At 38.0% G+C, this 14,645-nt stretch overlaps 1 pseudogene; it reads left to right on the top strand.

The window, feature by feature from the left end:
* Positions 1-13,421: 13,421 nt before the first annotated feature.
* Positions 13,422-14,334, top strand: LOC100617371 (stomatin-like protein 2, mitochondrial; annotated as a pseudogene).
* Positions 14,335-14,645: the final 311 nt, after the last annotated feature.

Here is a 14,645-nt window from a genome sequence, read left to right as displayed (position 1 = left end):
AAAGTAAATCACTGGACTAAAAGGTAGAGCCGAAGAAGAAAAGGTTAGAATTAGGGAAGGCTATCAAAATGCCAGGGACTCCACAAATGACAATCATAACTTTGAACGTGAATGGGATGAACTCACCCATAAAACATAGACGAATAGCAGAATGGATTAGAATCCAAAACCCTACCATATGTTGTCTTCAAGAAACACACATGAGGCGGGTTGACACCCACAAGGTCAGAATTAAAGGATAAAGTAAGACCTTCTAGGCCTCAACTGACAGAAAGAAAGCAGGAGTGGTAATCATGATATCTGATAAAGCCAAAGCAAAAATAGACCTGATCAAAAGGGATAGGAAAAGTAATTATATTTTGTTAAAAGGGACTTTAGACAATGAGGAAATATCATTAATCAACATGTATGCACCAAATAATATAGCACCCAAATTTCTAATGGAGAAACTAGGAGAATTGAAGGAAGAAATAGACAGTAAAACCATATTAGTGGGAGACTTGAACCAACCATTATCAAATTTAGATAAATCAAATCAAAAAATAAATAAGAAAGAGGTAAAAGAAGTGAATGAAATCTTAGAAAAATTAGAATTAATAGACATATGGAGAAAAATAAATAGGGATAAAAAGGAATACACCTTCTTCTCAGCACCACATGGCACATTCACAAAAATTGACCATACATTAGGTCACAGAAACATAGCACACAAATGCAGAAAAGCAGAAATAATGAATGCAGCCTTCTCAGATCACAAGGCAATAAAAATAATGATTAGTAATGGTACATGGAAAACCAAATCTAAAACCAATTGGAAATTAAACAATATGATACTCCAAAATTGTTTAGTTAGAGAAGAAATCATAGAAACAATAATTTCATCGAGGAAAATGACAATGGCGAGATATCCTTTCAAACCTTTTGGGATGCAGCCAAAGCAGTAATCAGAGGTAAATTCATATCCCTGAATGCTTATATTAACAAACTAGGGAGAGCAGAGATCAATCAATTGGAAATGCAAATGAAAAAACTCGAAAGCGATCAAATTAAAACCCCCCAGCAGAAAACCAAATTAGAAATCCTAAAAATTAAGGAGGAAAGTAATAAAATCAAAAGTGATAGAACTATTGGTTTAATAAATAAGACAAGAAGCTGGTACTTTGAAAAAACAAACAAAATAGACAAAGTACTGGTCAATCTAATTAAAAAAAGGAAGGAAGAAAAGCAAATTAACAGCATTAAAGATGAAAAGGGGGACAGCACCTCCGATGAAGAGGAAATTAAGGCAATCATTAGAAATTACTTTGCCCAATTATATGGCAATAAATACACCAATTTAGGAGATATGGATGAATATATACAAAAATACAAACTGCCTAGACTAACAGAAGAGGAAATAGAATTCTTAAATAATCCCATATCAGAAAATGAAATCCAACAAGCCATCAAAGAACTTCCTAAGAAAAAATCCCCAGGGCCTGATGGATTCACCTGTGAATTCTATCAAACATTCAGAGAACAGTTAATCCCAATACTATACAAACTATTTGACATAATAAGCAAAGAGGGAGTTCTACCAAACTCCTTTTACGACACAAACATGGTACTGATTCCAAAACCAGGCAGGTCAAAAACAGAGAAAGAAAACTATAGACCAATCTCCCTAATGAATATAGATGCAAAAATCTTAAATAGGATACTAGCAAAAAGACTCCAGCAAGTGATCAGAAGGATCATTCACCATGATCAAGTAGGATTTATACCAGGGATGCAGGGCTGGTTCAACATTAGGAAAACCATCCACATAACTGACCAAATCAACAAGCAAACCAGCAAGAACCACATGATTATCTCAATAGACGCAGAAAAAGCATTTGATAAAATATAACACCTATTCCTATTAAAAACACTAGAAAGCATAGGAATAGAAGGGTCATTCCTAAAAATAATAAACAGTATATATCTAAAACCATCAGCTAATATCATCTGCAATGGGGATAAACTAGATGCATTCCCAAAAAGATCAGGAGTGAAACAAGGATGCCCATTATCACCTCTACTATTTGACATTGTACTAGAAACACTAGCAGTAGCAATTAGAGAAGAAAAAGAAATTGAAGGCATCAAAATAGGCAAGGAGGAGACCAAGTTATCACTCTTTGCAGATGACATGATGGTCTACTTAAAGAATCCTAGAGATTCAACCAAAAAGCTCATTGAAATAATCAACAACTTTAGCAAAGTTGCAGGATACAAAATAAACCCACATAAATCATCAGCTTTTCTATATATCTCCCAAACAGCTCAGCAGCAAAAACTAGAAAGAGAAATCCCATTCAAAATCACCTTAGACAAAATAAAATACCTAGGAATCTACCTCCCAAGACAAACACAGGAACTATATGAACACAACTACAAAACACTCTCCACACAACTAAAACTAGACTGGAGCAATTGGAAAAGCATTAACTGCTCATGGATAGGACAAGCCAATATAATAAAAATGACCATCCTACCCAAACTTATTTATCTATTTAGTGCCATACCCATGGAACTACCAAAATACTTCTTCACTGATTTAGAAAAAACTATAACAAAGTTCATTTGGAAGAACAAAAGATCAAGGATATCCAGGGAAATAATGAAAAAAAACACATATGATGGGGGCCTTGCAGTCCCTGACCTTAAACTATATTACAAAGCAGCAGTCATCAAAACAATTTGGTACTGGCTAAGAAACAGAAAGGAAGATCAGTGGAATAGACTGGGGGAAAGCGACCTCAGCAAGACAGTATATGATAAACCCAAAGATCCCAGCTTTTGGGACAAAAATCCACTATTCAATAAAAACTGCTGGGAAAATTGGAAGACAGTGTGGGAGAGACTAGGAATAGATCAACACCTCACACCCTACACCAAGATAAATTCAAAATGGGTGAGTGACTTAAACATAAAGAAGGAAACCATAAGTAAATTGGGTAAACACAGAATAGTATACATGTCAGACCTTTGGGAGGGGAAAGGCTTTAAAACCAAGCAAGACATAGAAAGAATCACAAAATGTAAAATAAATAATTTTGACTACATCAAATTAAAAAGCTTTTGTACAAACAAAACCAATGTAACTAAAATCAGAAGGGAAACAGCAAATTGGGAAAAAATCTTCATAGAAACCTCTGACAAAGGTTTAATTACTCATATTTATAAAGAGCTAAATCAATTGTACAAAAAATCAATCCATTCTCCAATTGATAAATGGGCAAGGGACATGGATAGGCAGTTCTCAGATAAAGAAATCAAAACTATTAATAAGCACATGAAGAAGTGTTCTAAATCTCTTATAATCAGAGAGATGCAAATCAAAACAACTCTGAGGTATCACCTCACACCTAGCAGATTGGCTAACATAACAGCAAAGGAAAGTACAAAGTAGGGACATTAATTCATTGCTGGTGGAGTTGTGAACTGATCCAACCATTCTGGAGGGCAATTTGGAACTATGCCCAAAGGGCGACAAAAGAATATCTACCCTTTGATCCAGCCATAGCACTGCTGGGTCTGTACCCCAAAGAGATAATGGACAAAAAGACTTGTACAAAAATATTCATAGCTGCGCTCTTTGTGGTGGCCAAAAACTGGAAAACGAGGGGATGCCCATCAATTGGGGAATGGCTGAACAAATTGTGGTATATGTTGGTGATGGAATACTATTGTGCTAAAAGGAATAATAAAGTGGAGGAATTCCATGGAGACTGGAACAACCTCCAGGAAGTGATGCAGAGCGAGAGGAGCAGAACCAGGAGAACATTGTACACAGAGACTAATACACTGTGGTATAATCGAACGTAATGGACTTCTCCATTAGTGGCGGTGTAATGTTCCTGAACAATCTGCAGGGATCTAGGAGAAAAAAACACTATTCATAAGCAAAGGATAAACTATGGGAGTGGAAACACCGAGGAAAAGCAACTGCCTGACTACAGCGGTTGAGGGGACATGACAGAGGAGAGACTCTAAATGGACACTCTAATGCAAATATTATCAACATAGCAATGGGTTCAAATCAAGAAAACATGTAATGCCCAGTGGATTTACGTGTCGGCTATGGGGAGGGGGGGGGGTGGGAGGGAGGAAAAGAAAATGATCTATGTCTTTAATGAATAATGCTTGGAAATGATCAAATAAAATATAATTTAAAAAAAAACACTGAAAGACAGCTGGAAGACAGTTCCCCACCAAGATGTCTCTTTTTTAATATAAATATCCCTTGTTCCTTCAGTAGTTACAGCATAATCTGAAGGTCTTTCACCATCCTGGTTAATCTACTCTGAAAATTCCCTGGCCAGTCAATGTCTTTTTGAAAATATTGTGCATAAGTGGATAGAGCACCAGACCTGGAGTATGGGGTACCTGTGTTCAAATTTTACCTCAAACACTTCCTAGTTGTGTGTCCCTGAACAAGCCACTTAACCCCATTTGCCTAGCCCTTGCTTGGTGGTCATTGTATGGAAAGGGATAGGCTGAAGCACTAGCAAAGGACTGGCAAATTCATGGGCTGGGCCTTGACTGGAGCCACACTGCCTCAGGGCCACGCTGCCTCCCCTCGGACTACACTCATTAGCATAGCACAGTTCAATTAGGGCATTGATAGCCATGCCTCCACTTGCAGGTTGGATTAATCTCCACCTCTTTGATCTCTTCATTGTCAATTCAACCAATGTTAAAACCTATGTCATGTTATTTATTCGTTGATCCACATTCCTAAAACCTTCAATAAATACTAGGGTACTAGTGCAAAATTCCTTTCAAGCTCTCTTGCTAGCTCTCTCACTTTTACTCTTCCTCTCTCCTCTGTTCCCTCCTCTCCTCTTACTCTCTTGCTTCACTATATCTCTTTCATAGCGACGCTGTTGCCAGTGCTTCCTATTGCTATAGGGGACACCAAGGAGTTGAGACTCCTCACCTTTTCTAGCAACACTGTCACCCCCAAAGCAGACTCTCTTGTCTATAGGAGTATCTAGGGGTTGGTACTCCCCACCTATTCTCTTATTCCTCTTATTTCCTCAGAGTTCGCATTACTCCCCATGCGTTTCTACTTTTGCCTTTGAGTCATTATTATTCTCCCACTTCCTTAGCCTCCTCTCTCCACCTCAGGTTATTACCCACAGATAAATATTATAGGACTCCCTTGGGGGGTCGCTATACCTGGCTCACAACATTGGGCTATATTTACCGCCCACGTGATCTTAATCACCTGAAGAGAAAGTGTTGGGGTTTTTGGACATTGGAGATGGAAGAGCAGGTCCTGCCCTTGGCCAGTGAGATAATAGGAACTATCTTGACTCCCACCAAACACATCAAACCATGGAAGGGACCAAACACAGATGCAGAAGAAGCAGATAGGCAACCAGGGCAGAGCACAACACACCCTGCAGCTCGAGACCAGGAAGAAAAGCAGACGAACATCACTGATGACATCTGTTAGTTGCCTACCAGCCACACTCCAGACATGCTGGATGAAACCATCACTGGTGACTACACACACACCAAAGGCTGACATTACACTGCTTTTAATGACATTTACTGTTATTCTACTGATGGACACTTGTTATGCTGAAGTCTATTGGTCTATCATACCTAAACCTCCTATATTAAGAATGTTAACTTGGATGGACAAGCCCCCACTTGTGTATGTTAATGACACCAAATGGCTACCATACCCAATCTTAGTCAAAGACATTGCACTAGAATCTGAAGGGGCTAGCTACAATTATTCCAGTTCTACTGTATACCCTCCATTTTGTATCTCTACCATGCATGCTGAAAAAAGAAACGCATTCTGTATACTGCATAGAATTCAAGCTTGGGTTGTAAAATGCTACTATTAACAATTGTATAGGCATTGGTATGGCTCTCTTAGGAGGAGAGAGAATTTTTCATCCACAACATAGACCTAGTAACCCTGACAACAAAAAATTGTGTTTAAAGAAGGAAAAGGCACTGCACAGGGATTTATCTTGGACAGATTATCCTGGTCAAACTCCTAGAAAGGATGAGATGTCAGGTAGAATAGACTTTGAAATTTTTAATTAGGAACCTAAATTACTGAAAACTGTCATCTACACCTATGTATAGATTATGTTCATAACAATACCTATATAGCTATTAGGTACCAACAACCATTGGTGTGGTTACAGGTTAATCTTACAGACATGGACATCTATTCCAACTGTCCATTTTATTCACAAACTATTTTCGATCATTACTCCTGAAACCCCCATCTTTTGGGGTGATATCTTTATGGGAACACTTTCATGCTCTCTCCCACAGGCCCCAGAGGTCAGGCAGGCTGCTGGATTTGGGGTCTATCAGCTTCCCCTTCTAATACTGGAAGACATTCTGGTATGTGGGAAGTCTAGCCTCAGTGGTAAAATGAGTGCTCAAGGTTGGAAAACCTCTGTGGACGCACAGTTGTGGACCCTCCTATGTGGAATTGGCTATTCCACATCAACATGGGCCAGAGGCAAAGTATACACCGAGATTTCCCTTTGGAATATATATTTTTAAATTGGAAAAAATTGGCACTAATAACCTTGTAGAAAAAGCACATTGGATATTATACATATCCAACAAAGAATTAATAAGTTACATCGAATTCTATATGAGCAAGTAGCTGTAGAAATTGCTTCTATATGAAAAGAAACTTAGGCTTCTATTATCCCCAAAATTGGTTTGGTAGAGTGAATTTTTCAAACATTGGCAATGTTATATTCTTGGTTATTGTATTGATTGGTTTATTTCTACAGAAGTAGAGATTTGAATAAGGCTTATATAAGAAATATGCAGCCAGAAGTTGCAATGTCACTTCATTATCATCATTCTTGTTATTTAAACAACAATTCCGAATGTAATGTTTATGGGAATATTGGTACTTTTTAAGAAATTCGCACTAATTGTTGTATTTATGTTTTTGTAAAGCTTTTCATGATGACAAATTTTGTATACTTACAATGTGAATCTTGGTCAACATAGATTAGGGAAATAGAAATCATTTTTGTATGTAAATTTTGACATTACACATTGGCTCAGCTACAACTATGCCACATGAAAGGTGAGCCATGAGTTTAAAATTTTGTATTAATTTTATGGTCATTTTCCATGATTATTTTTTCAGATTATTTTTCCCATATATTTTCTTTGAAGTACTAGAAGTACATTGCAAGTACTATTAATGCTCGGATCCTGAACTATGAATAACTTTTATTTTTGTACATACCCATAAGCTTGAGACTGTAGGAACATGGCAGCATTAGTTAGGCTTCATGGGACTATTCTGAGTTATTGTGTCTGATTGTATAAGAAGGAACTGCAATGGATACCTTACACTTGGCCAGACAGCCTAAGCCACAGACAGATGTATATTCCATAGGAGATGGATATATATTAGTTGATTAGGTTGGAGGTAAAGGACACAGTGTTTTGACACCCTCATTCACAGGTCAGCCTGGTACCAAAGTTCCAACCATATATCTATGTGGCAGGCATCTTGGCTTATATATCCCTAAGACTATGTATGATCAGAACAAGGGAAAGAAAAGAATTCCCTCTCATCTCGTGATATAGTCTGTTTCTTTGCTATTAAAGGTCTGACAACTTCTTATAGTCTTGGCTGTATACGGGTAAGATGATATATTAATGCACCTGTCCTATGGACTATGAGACTGATATCACATTAATTCAGGATCACTAAAGAGTGAAGATCATTTTATTATTTTTTTAATTATTTTTGGTCTTTGATAGAACTTTTTACCTTTGATTTTGCTGAGTTGATATGAAGATCATTCTTATTTTTACAGAATTATTACTAAAGCTCAGATAATTTTTACTTTTATTATTAATCCTACATGATTTTTACATTTAAGTTTTGCTATTTGATTTGGAATTCATTTTTGATTTATTAATTTTGCTATATTCACTACTATTTTTACTTTTTGATTGAGTTTTATAACTCTTTATTTTATTTTTAACATTATACACTCTTGTTTTTTTATTTTTAAATGAAAAGGGGGATATGTAGCATACCAAGCATGCTAGCATCTGGGAAGTATGATTGATGTATTAATACTGTATTACAGACACATGGTCAGACCTCTTGATGGTCATTGTATGGAAAGGGATAGGCCAAAGCACTAGCAAAGGACGGGCAAATTCATGGGCTGGGCCTTGATGGCCATTGCCTCAGGGTCACGCTGCCTCAGACTACACTCATTAGCATAGTGCCATTAGATTAGGACTTTGCTCAGCTCGGACTACACTCATTTGCAAACTGCCAGTTGAATTAATCCCCACCTCTTTGATCTCTTCATTGTCAATTCAACCAATGTTAAAACCTATGTCATGTTATGTATTCGTTGATCCACATTCCTAAAACCTTCAATAAATACTAGAGTACTAGCGCGAAACTCTCTCTTTCAAGCTCTCTTGCTAGCTCTCTCACTTCTACTCTTCCTCTCTCCTCTCTTCCCTCCTCTCCTCTTCCTCTCTTGATTCACTATATCTCTTTCATAGCAACGCTGTCGCCAGTGCTTCCTATTGCTATAGGAGGTACCAGTGAGTTGTGACTCTCCCCCTTTTCTAGTGATGTTGTCACCCCCAGTGCCTCCTACTAATGCTCAGACTCCCTTTTCTATAGGAGGCACCAGGAGTTGAGACTCCCCCTTTCCTAGCAACGTGGTCACCCCCAGTGCCTCCTATTGCTATAGGGGCACCAAGGAGTTGAGACTCCTCACCTTTTCTAGAGACACTGTTGCCCCCAAAGCAGACTCTCTTGTCTAGGAGTATCAAGGAGTTGATACTCCCCACCTATTCTCTTACTCCTCTGATTTCCTCTGAGTTTGTGTTATTCCCCATGTGTTTCAACTTTTGCCTTTGAATCATTATTATTCTCCCATTTCCTCAGCCTCTTCTCTCCACCTCAGGTTATTACCCACAGATAAATGTTGTAGGACTCCCGTGGGGGGTCACTATACCCAGGATTAAACAGCTAAGAAGTTCCTGGGGCCACGTTTGAACCCAAGACCTCCCATCTCTATATCTGATTCTAAGCCTACTAAAGCAACCTAGCTGTCCCTTAGAATCTCTTTCTTTTGATATGTCAAGACATGTGCCTAATTCTTCCAACCAATACTAATGTTTCCTGAAGTCCCACCTAGCTATTGACCTCCCACTACCATTATGCCTGCCCTATGGTTGAGCTGTTTATTTGGTAAGCATGAATTTACCTTATGTCCATTATGCCTAGCCAGTCCCAGACCAAAGCCTGATTCATGTCACTTAAAGAAATGTGCTGCCCTATGAATCAAATCACTATCTCTGTCACTACTTAGACCAAAGTTCCTTCCCTTGCTACCACTCTCCCATTTTTTCACTTCTTAAACTCCCTGGAAGGAGGGATGCCCCTTCATTGTATTAATAGGCTCAATAATAAGTACCGTCCCTGAAACATAGGGGGTCCTTAATAAATGTTTTTTTCATTTGTTCATCATTAATTAATTTATTCATTCAGATTAATTTCACATATTGTAACATTTCAACCAATTCCCAATTTGCCTAAATATATTACTGTCTAGCTCACATTTCAGTCTAAAGCTATTAACTGATCCTGTAGAAAAGGTAAAAGAGGTACTGGAACATTGCCCATTAATTCTACTCTACCTTTCTTTACCTCCTTTTCTCTTTGTTCTTTTTAAAATTCTTCCTTTCCTCTCATTTCTACTTGCTGGCAATCTGAGAGGGAAAGTGAGGACCCAAAGAAGAAAAGGGGCTAGTAAAAGGTAGGAAAGGTAAAACTCGTTCTATTCCTTTTACCACCCACTTAAAGTCTGAAATCTGCTGTTGGCTTTCATTCTTGTGAAAAAGGAGTATATACACCTACAGATGGTTAACTACCTGCTCCCTATCCTTTTATAGAATTTTAGTATTTATATCAAAATTAGCACAATGCCTGGCACATAATAAATACTTAAATGCTTTATTGATCTACAGGAATGTGATTTTTCTTCTTTTTAAGTTAATACATGTTTTGCTTTGTTTTTACATTTCTGTTACTTCTTAATACAACCTTCCCTTCCCAGCACCAAAAAGAATCTTTATGTAAAACAAAGAATTATAGTTGAGTATAACAAAAGAACACACTGGTCATATCTAACAACATATGCAATTATCACTATAATTGTCACTGATCACATAATCCTTGGGGCTATACCACATCTATTTCAGGGCTATGACAGGGCCCCCAAATTAGAGACCATTGATCTAGAGTCAAGATTGGTTACTGCAATGATCACAGTTCTTCCTTTATATGACTATAATCACTGTAAATTGTTCTCTTGGTTTTTTTCTACATAGTCAATAATTTTATGGCTGAATAATATCCCACTGTATTAAAATACCACAATTTGTTCAACCATTCCCCAATTGGTAGACATCTGCTTTACTTTTTTTGATACATACACACATACACACAGATTTTCCCTCTGTTTTTGACAACCTTTGGGGCACATGCCCAGAATTGGTAGCAACTAAGTTGAAAGACATGTAGGATTAGAATTTAGTGGTGTTTCTAGAAAAGTTCCAAATTGTTTTCTAGGACATTTGTACCAATCCATAGCTCCATTAGTGTGTCTTCTTACCCAAAATCCCTCCAGCACTTCCCATTTTTTTATAAACAAGCCCAGACAGGCTGGCACTATACCGCACTGAAATTTATAATCAGAAGTCTTGGAATCAAATCCCAGTTCTGTAGTAGATTTATAACCTTGAAAAGCATTTTTATTCTCTGAGACTTCACTTTCTTCATCTGTAAAAATAGAGATTATACTTGCATGTGGCTGATGTAAGGCTCAATTGAGAAAAATTATATGAAAGTAGTGACAAGAGTCCCTCTTGTATAAAGAGCCTATATCATTTTTTTTTGCTTACTACTAATTATAACAGCTCACATTAACATAACACTTCAAAGTTTGCAAAGCATTTTCCTCATGTAAATTCTGTAAACTAGAGCTTATAAATATTATATTTATGTTTTTTATAAGTGAGGATCCTGAGGATCAAAGAGATTATGCAAATTTCTCAAAATCCTCAACTAATAGGTGCTTAAAATCAAGAGTCAAGCTAAGGTTTTCTAATACCAGTGCTTTTTCCATATAGCATAATGCCTCTGTACATAATGGCTCAAAGGATCTTCTAATAATCCTGAGAAAATCTCTGCCCAACCCTATAAATATGGCCACAGCAAAGAAGAGGCAATATTGTTTTGTAAACATACATAAGGAGGAAGTGAAATTTTTACTGGTCAAAGTACAGCTTACACTTTGTTCTGATCCAAAAATATTTACATTGCAAGTTATAGAGGATTTGGAAATTTCTAGTCTTAAATCAGAGTTGCCTGGCATAAAGAACTTCAATCTCTGTGTGTCTTTTGTTCCCTACTGCACCTCTACCAACTTCTACACCTCATCTCTTTAGGGATATCTACCTATCACATTGGCTCCAGTCTGCTATTAAATGCTTACTAGAAAGCCTCTTCCTCACAATGTTAAAATGACAGCTTTTTATTTGCAGCCTGAGCTGATGAGCCACCACAATCAGTTAACAAAGTCCAGAGTGTTAACAGGCAAAGATTAAATAATTTAACTATTGTGTCTGAGGCTAACATAGGCCTCTAACCCAGATAATAATACAACAATTTAAGGTTAGAAATACACAACATAATTTTCACTTAGCATGCAAATAAATCTGATATAGCACAAAAAGACAGTGAAGGAGGCAGTCATTGTTTTCTGCCCATCCATCATTCCTCTTAATTTGATTATGTATATTATATCTCATGTGAGAAAATCTACTTACTGGAAGTATAAATCATGCTGGAGAACACTTGGGTAAAGATCAATGAAAAAAGAAACAGAAATATTTTCATGGCAACATAGTTTACTTAGGCAGAAAGAAGAAATAGAAGAAGAACTTAGGAATCAGATCAGAAGCTTGCATTAAAGCATAATATTGTACTTATGTAGGAGTTTTCAGAGGCAACTAGTTAGGTGATATAATAGATAAGAGTGCTGGACCTGGAGTAGTCAAGAAGACTCCAGTTCAGTCTAATCTCTGGGCGTGTATATCAATGGAGACAAAGACAGAAACAAAGAGAAAAAAGATCCACACATATGTATGTACATGTATAAACAAGACGAATACAAAATAGATACACAGTAACCATAAAAAGGAATGCATAATGGCAGCTGAGGGACCAGAAAGATCTCTTCAGAATCATGGAATCACAAAATGTGATTTAAAAATAGATATAAGTAACACATAGTCCAACCAGTATGCCATTGGAATTCCCATTGAAGTGGAACCACAAAATGGACATCTAGCCATTTAAAAGTGTCCAAGAAAACCGCAGCACACACACATACACACATATCCCACCTTGAGGAAATCCATTTCACCTTTGAAGATCTAGCGTTCCAATTATTAGGAAGTTTTCCCAGACAACAAGTATAATGAGGCCTCTCTTTGTCATTTCCAATTTTTGCTCACTAGAGCCAAAGAGAGTAAATCTACATGAAGGTCCTTCAAATACATAGCTATTATGTCCTTGGTAAGTCTTTTCTTCAAGAAAAAAACATACCCATTTCCTTTGACTAGTCCTCATGTATTATGGACTCAAGGTTCTTCACCTTTCTATTGACATACTCCACCTTTTTAACCTATCCTTCCCAGAAATGAACACAATACTCCAGATGACATCTGACAAGAGCAGAGTAGAATTATTCCCACTCTCTTCCTAGACTATGTCCCTCTTAATGCAGTCCAACATTGCATCAGTATTTTTGACTGTCACATCACATTGCTTACGTACAATGGACTTGCTAGCCCATTCCAGGTCACTAAAATCTCAAGATCTTTTTTCAGAATAATTGGGATGTATTCATGCCTGTCTTCCTATCTTATACCTGTGCAGTTGATTTTTGTGCCCAAATGCAAGATTTTATATTATCTCCATCAAATTTTGTCTTATTAGACCCAGCTCAATGCTCTATACCAGTGATGGTGAACCTTTTAGAGACAGAGTACCCAAATTACAACCCTCATGCCACATATTAACTGCCCCCTTACCCCAGACAGGAGAAGGTGGAAGTGCTCCCATTGGGCTTATGGGCAGAGGGATGGGGGAATGTGAAAAAATGTCCTCAGGCACACATGGAGAGGGGGAAGGGACTTGCCTTCTCTTGAACATTTGCCATGAATTTATTAATACAGCTTTATCCTGTCAAAATCCTTTTGGATCCTGACAGTCATAAAGTTTATTAACTATCCCTACTAGTTCTGTGTTTTCTATATATCTGGTGAGCAAAACATCTATGTCTTTATCCAGGTCATTGGATAAAATCTGGATAGAAGATCCAGAATATGCAGTAACCCAGCTGGCCCAGACAACTATGAGAAGTGAGCTTGGAAAGCTGTCATTGGATAAAGTTTTCTGAGAACGAGAATCCCTGAATGCTAGCATTGTGGATGCCATCAATCAGGCCTCTGATTATTGGGGTATCCGCTGCCTCCGCTATGAGATCAAGGATATCCATGTACCTCCCCGAGTCAAGGAGTCCATGCAGATGCAGGTAGAAGCAGAACAGCGGAAACGTGCAATGGTGCTTGAGTCAGAGGGAACTCTGGAATCTGCCATCAATGTGGCTGAGGGAAAGAAGCAGGCACAGATCTTGGCCTCTGAAGCAGAAAAGGCTGAGCAGATTAACCAGGCAGCTGGAGAGGCCAGTGCAGTGCTGGCCAAAGCAAAGGCCAAGGCTGAGGCTATATGGATTCTGGCAACAGCTTTGACACAACACAATGGAGATGTAGCAGACTCTCTTTCAGTGGCTGAGCAGTATGTCAGCACTTTCTCCAAACTGGCAAAGGATTCCAACACAACTCTGGAGATGTCACTAGCATGGTGGCTCAGGCAATGGGTGTATATGGAGCCCTTACCAAAACTTCGACACCTCAGGCACCAACCTCAGGCTCTGATGGAAGCATCAGGGTCGCCCAGCGTGGGAATGCTGGTCTGGAAGATGAGCTAGAGCGGGTAAAACTGAGTTAGCAGAGCCTAGCTTGGCCAATGGGACCTAGGAGACCTGGGGAAAACTTCTGGTCCAGGACCTACCCTTAACCTCCTACCCTTGACATTTCTGGACCCTTCAGCCAAGATTTTGGTTTTATTTTTTTATTTGAACTTTAATTGTGTAATAAATACATCTAGTGGGACACGGAAAAAAAAAAGGAGGGGAGGGGAGGGGAGGGAAAGGGAAGGAAGGGATAATGCTAAGCACAGATCCCTAAGGTATGCCAATGATACTGAAGCATTAGCAACTACTCTTTGAGACCAGCCAACCACAATAAATTCTAAATCTATCTGATTGTACTATCATCTAACCTATATTATTCCATCGACTCCTTACTGAGAATTTCTTTCTTGAAAAAGTGAAAGAATACACAAGTAGAATTGTTTTTCTGGACCATGATTCTGACTACCAGTAGAAAACATACAAATTTTAAGGAAAGTTAGCATCTTTCTCAGAATTTGTAATAAA

The sequence above is a fragment of the Monodelphis domestica genome, chromosome 1, assembly GCF_027887165.1.
Source record: "Monodelphis domestica isolate mMonDom1 chromosome 1, mMonDom1.pri, whole genome shotgun sequence".
Classification (NCBI taxonomy): Eukaryota; Metazoa; Chordata; class Mammalia; order Didelphimorphia; family Didelphidae; genus Monodelphis; species Monodelphis domestica.
This window is presented reverse-complemented; position numbering and strand designations above follow the sequence as displayed.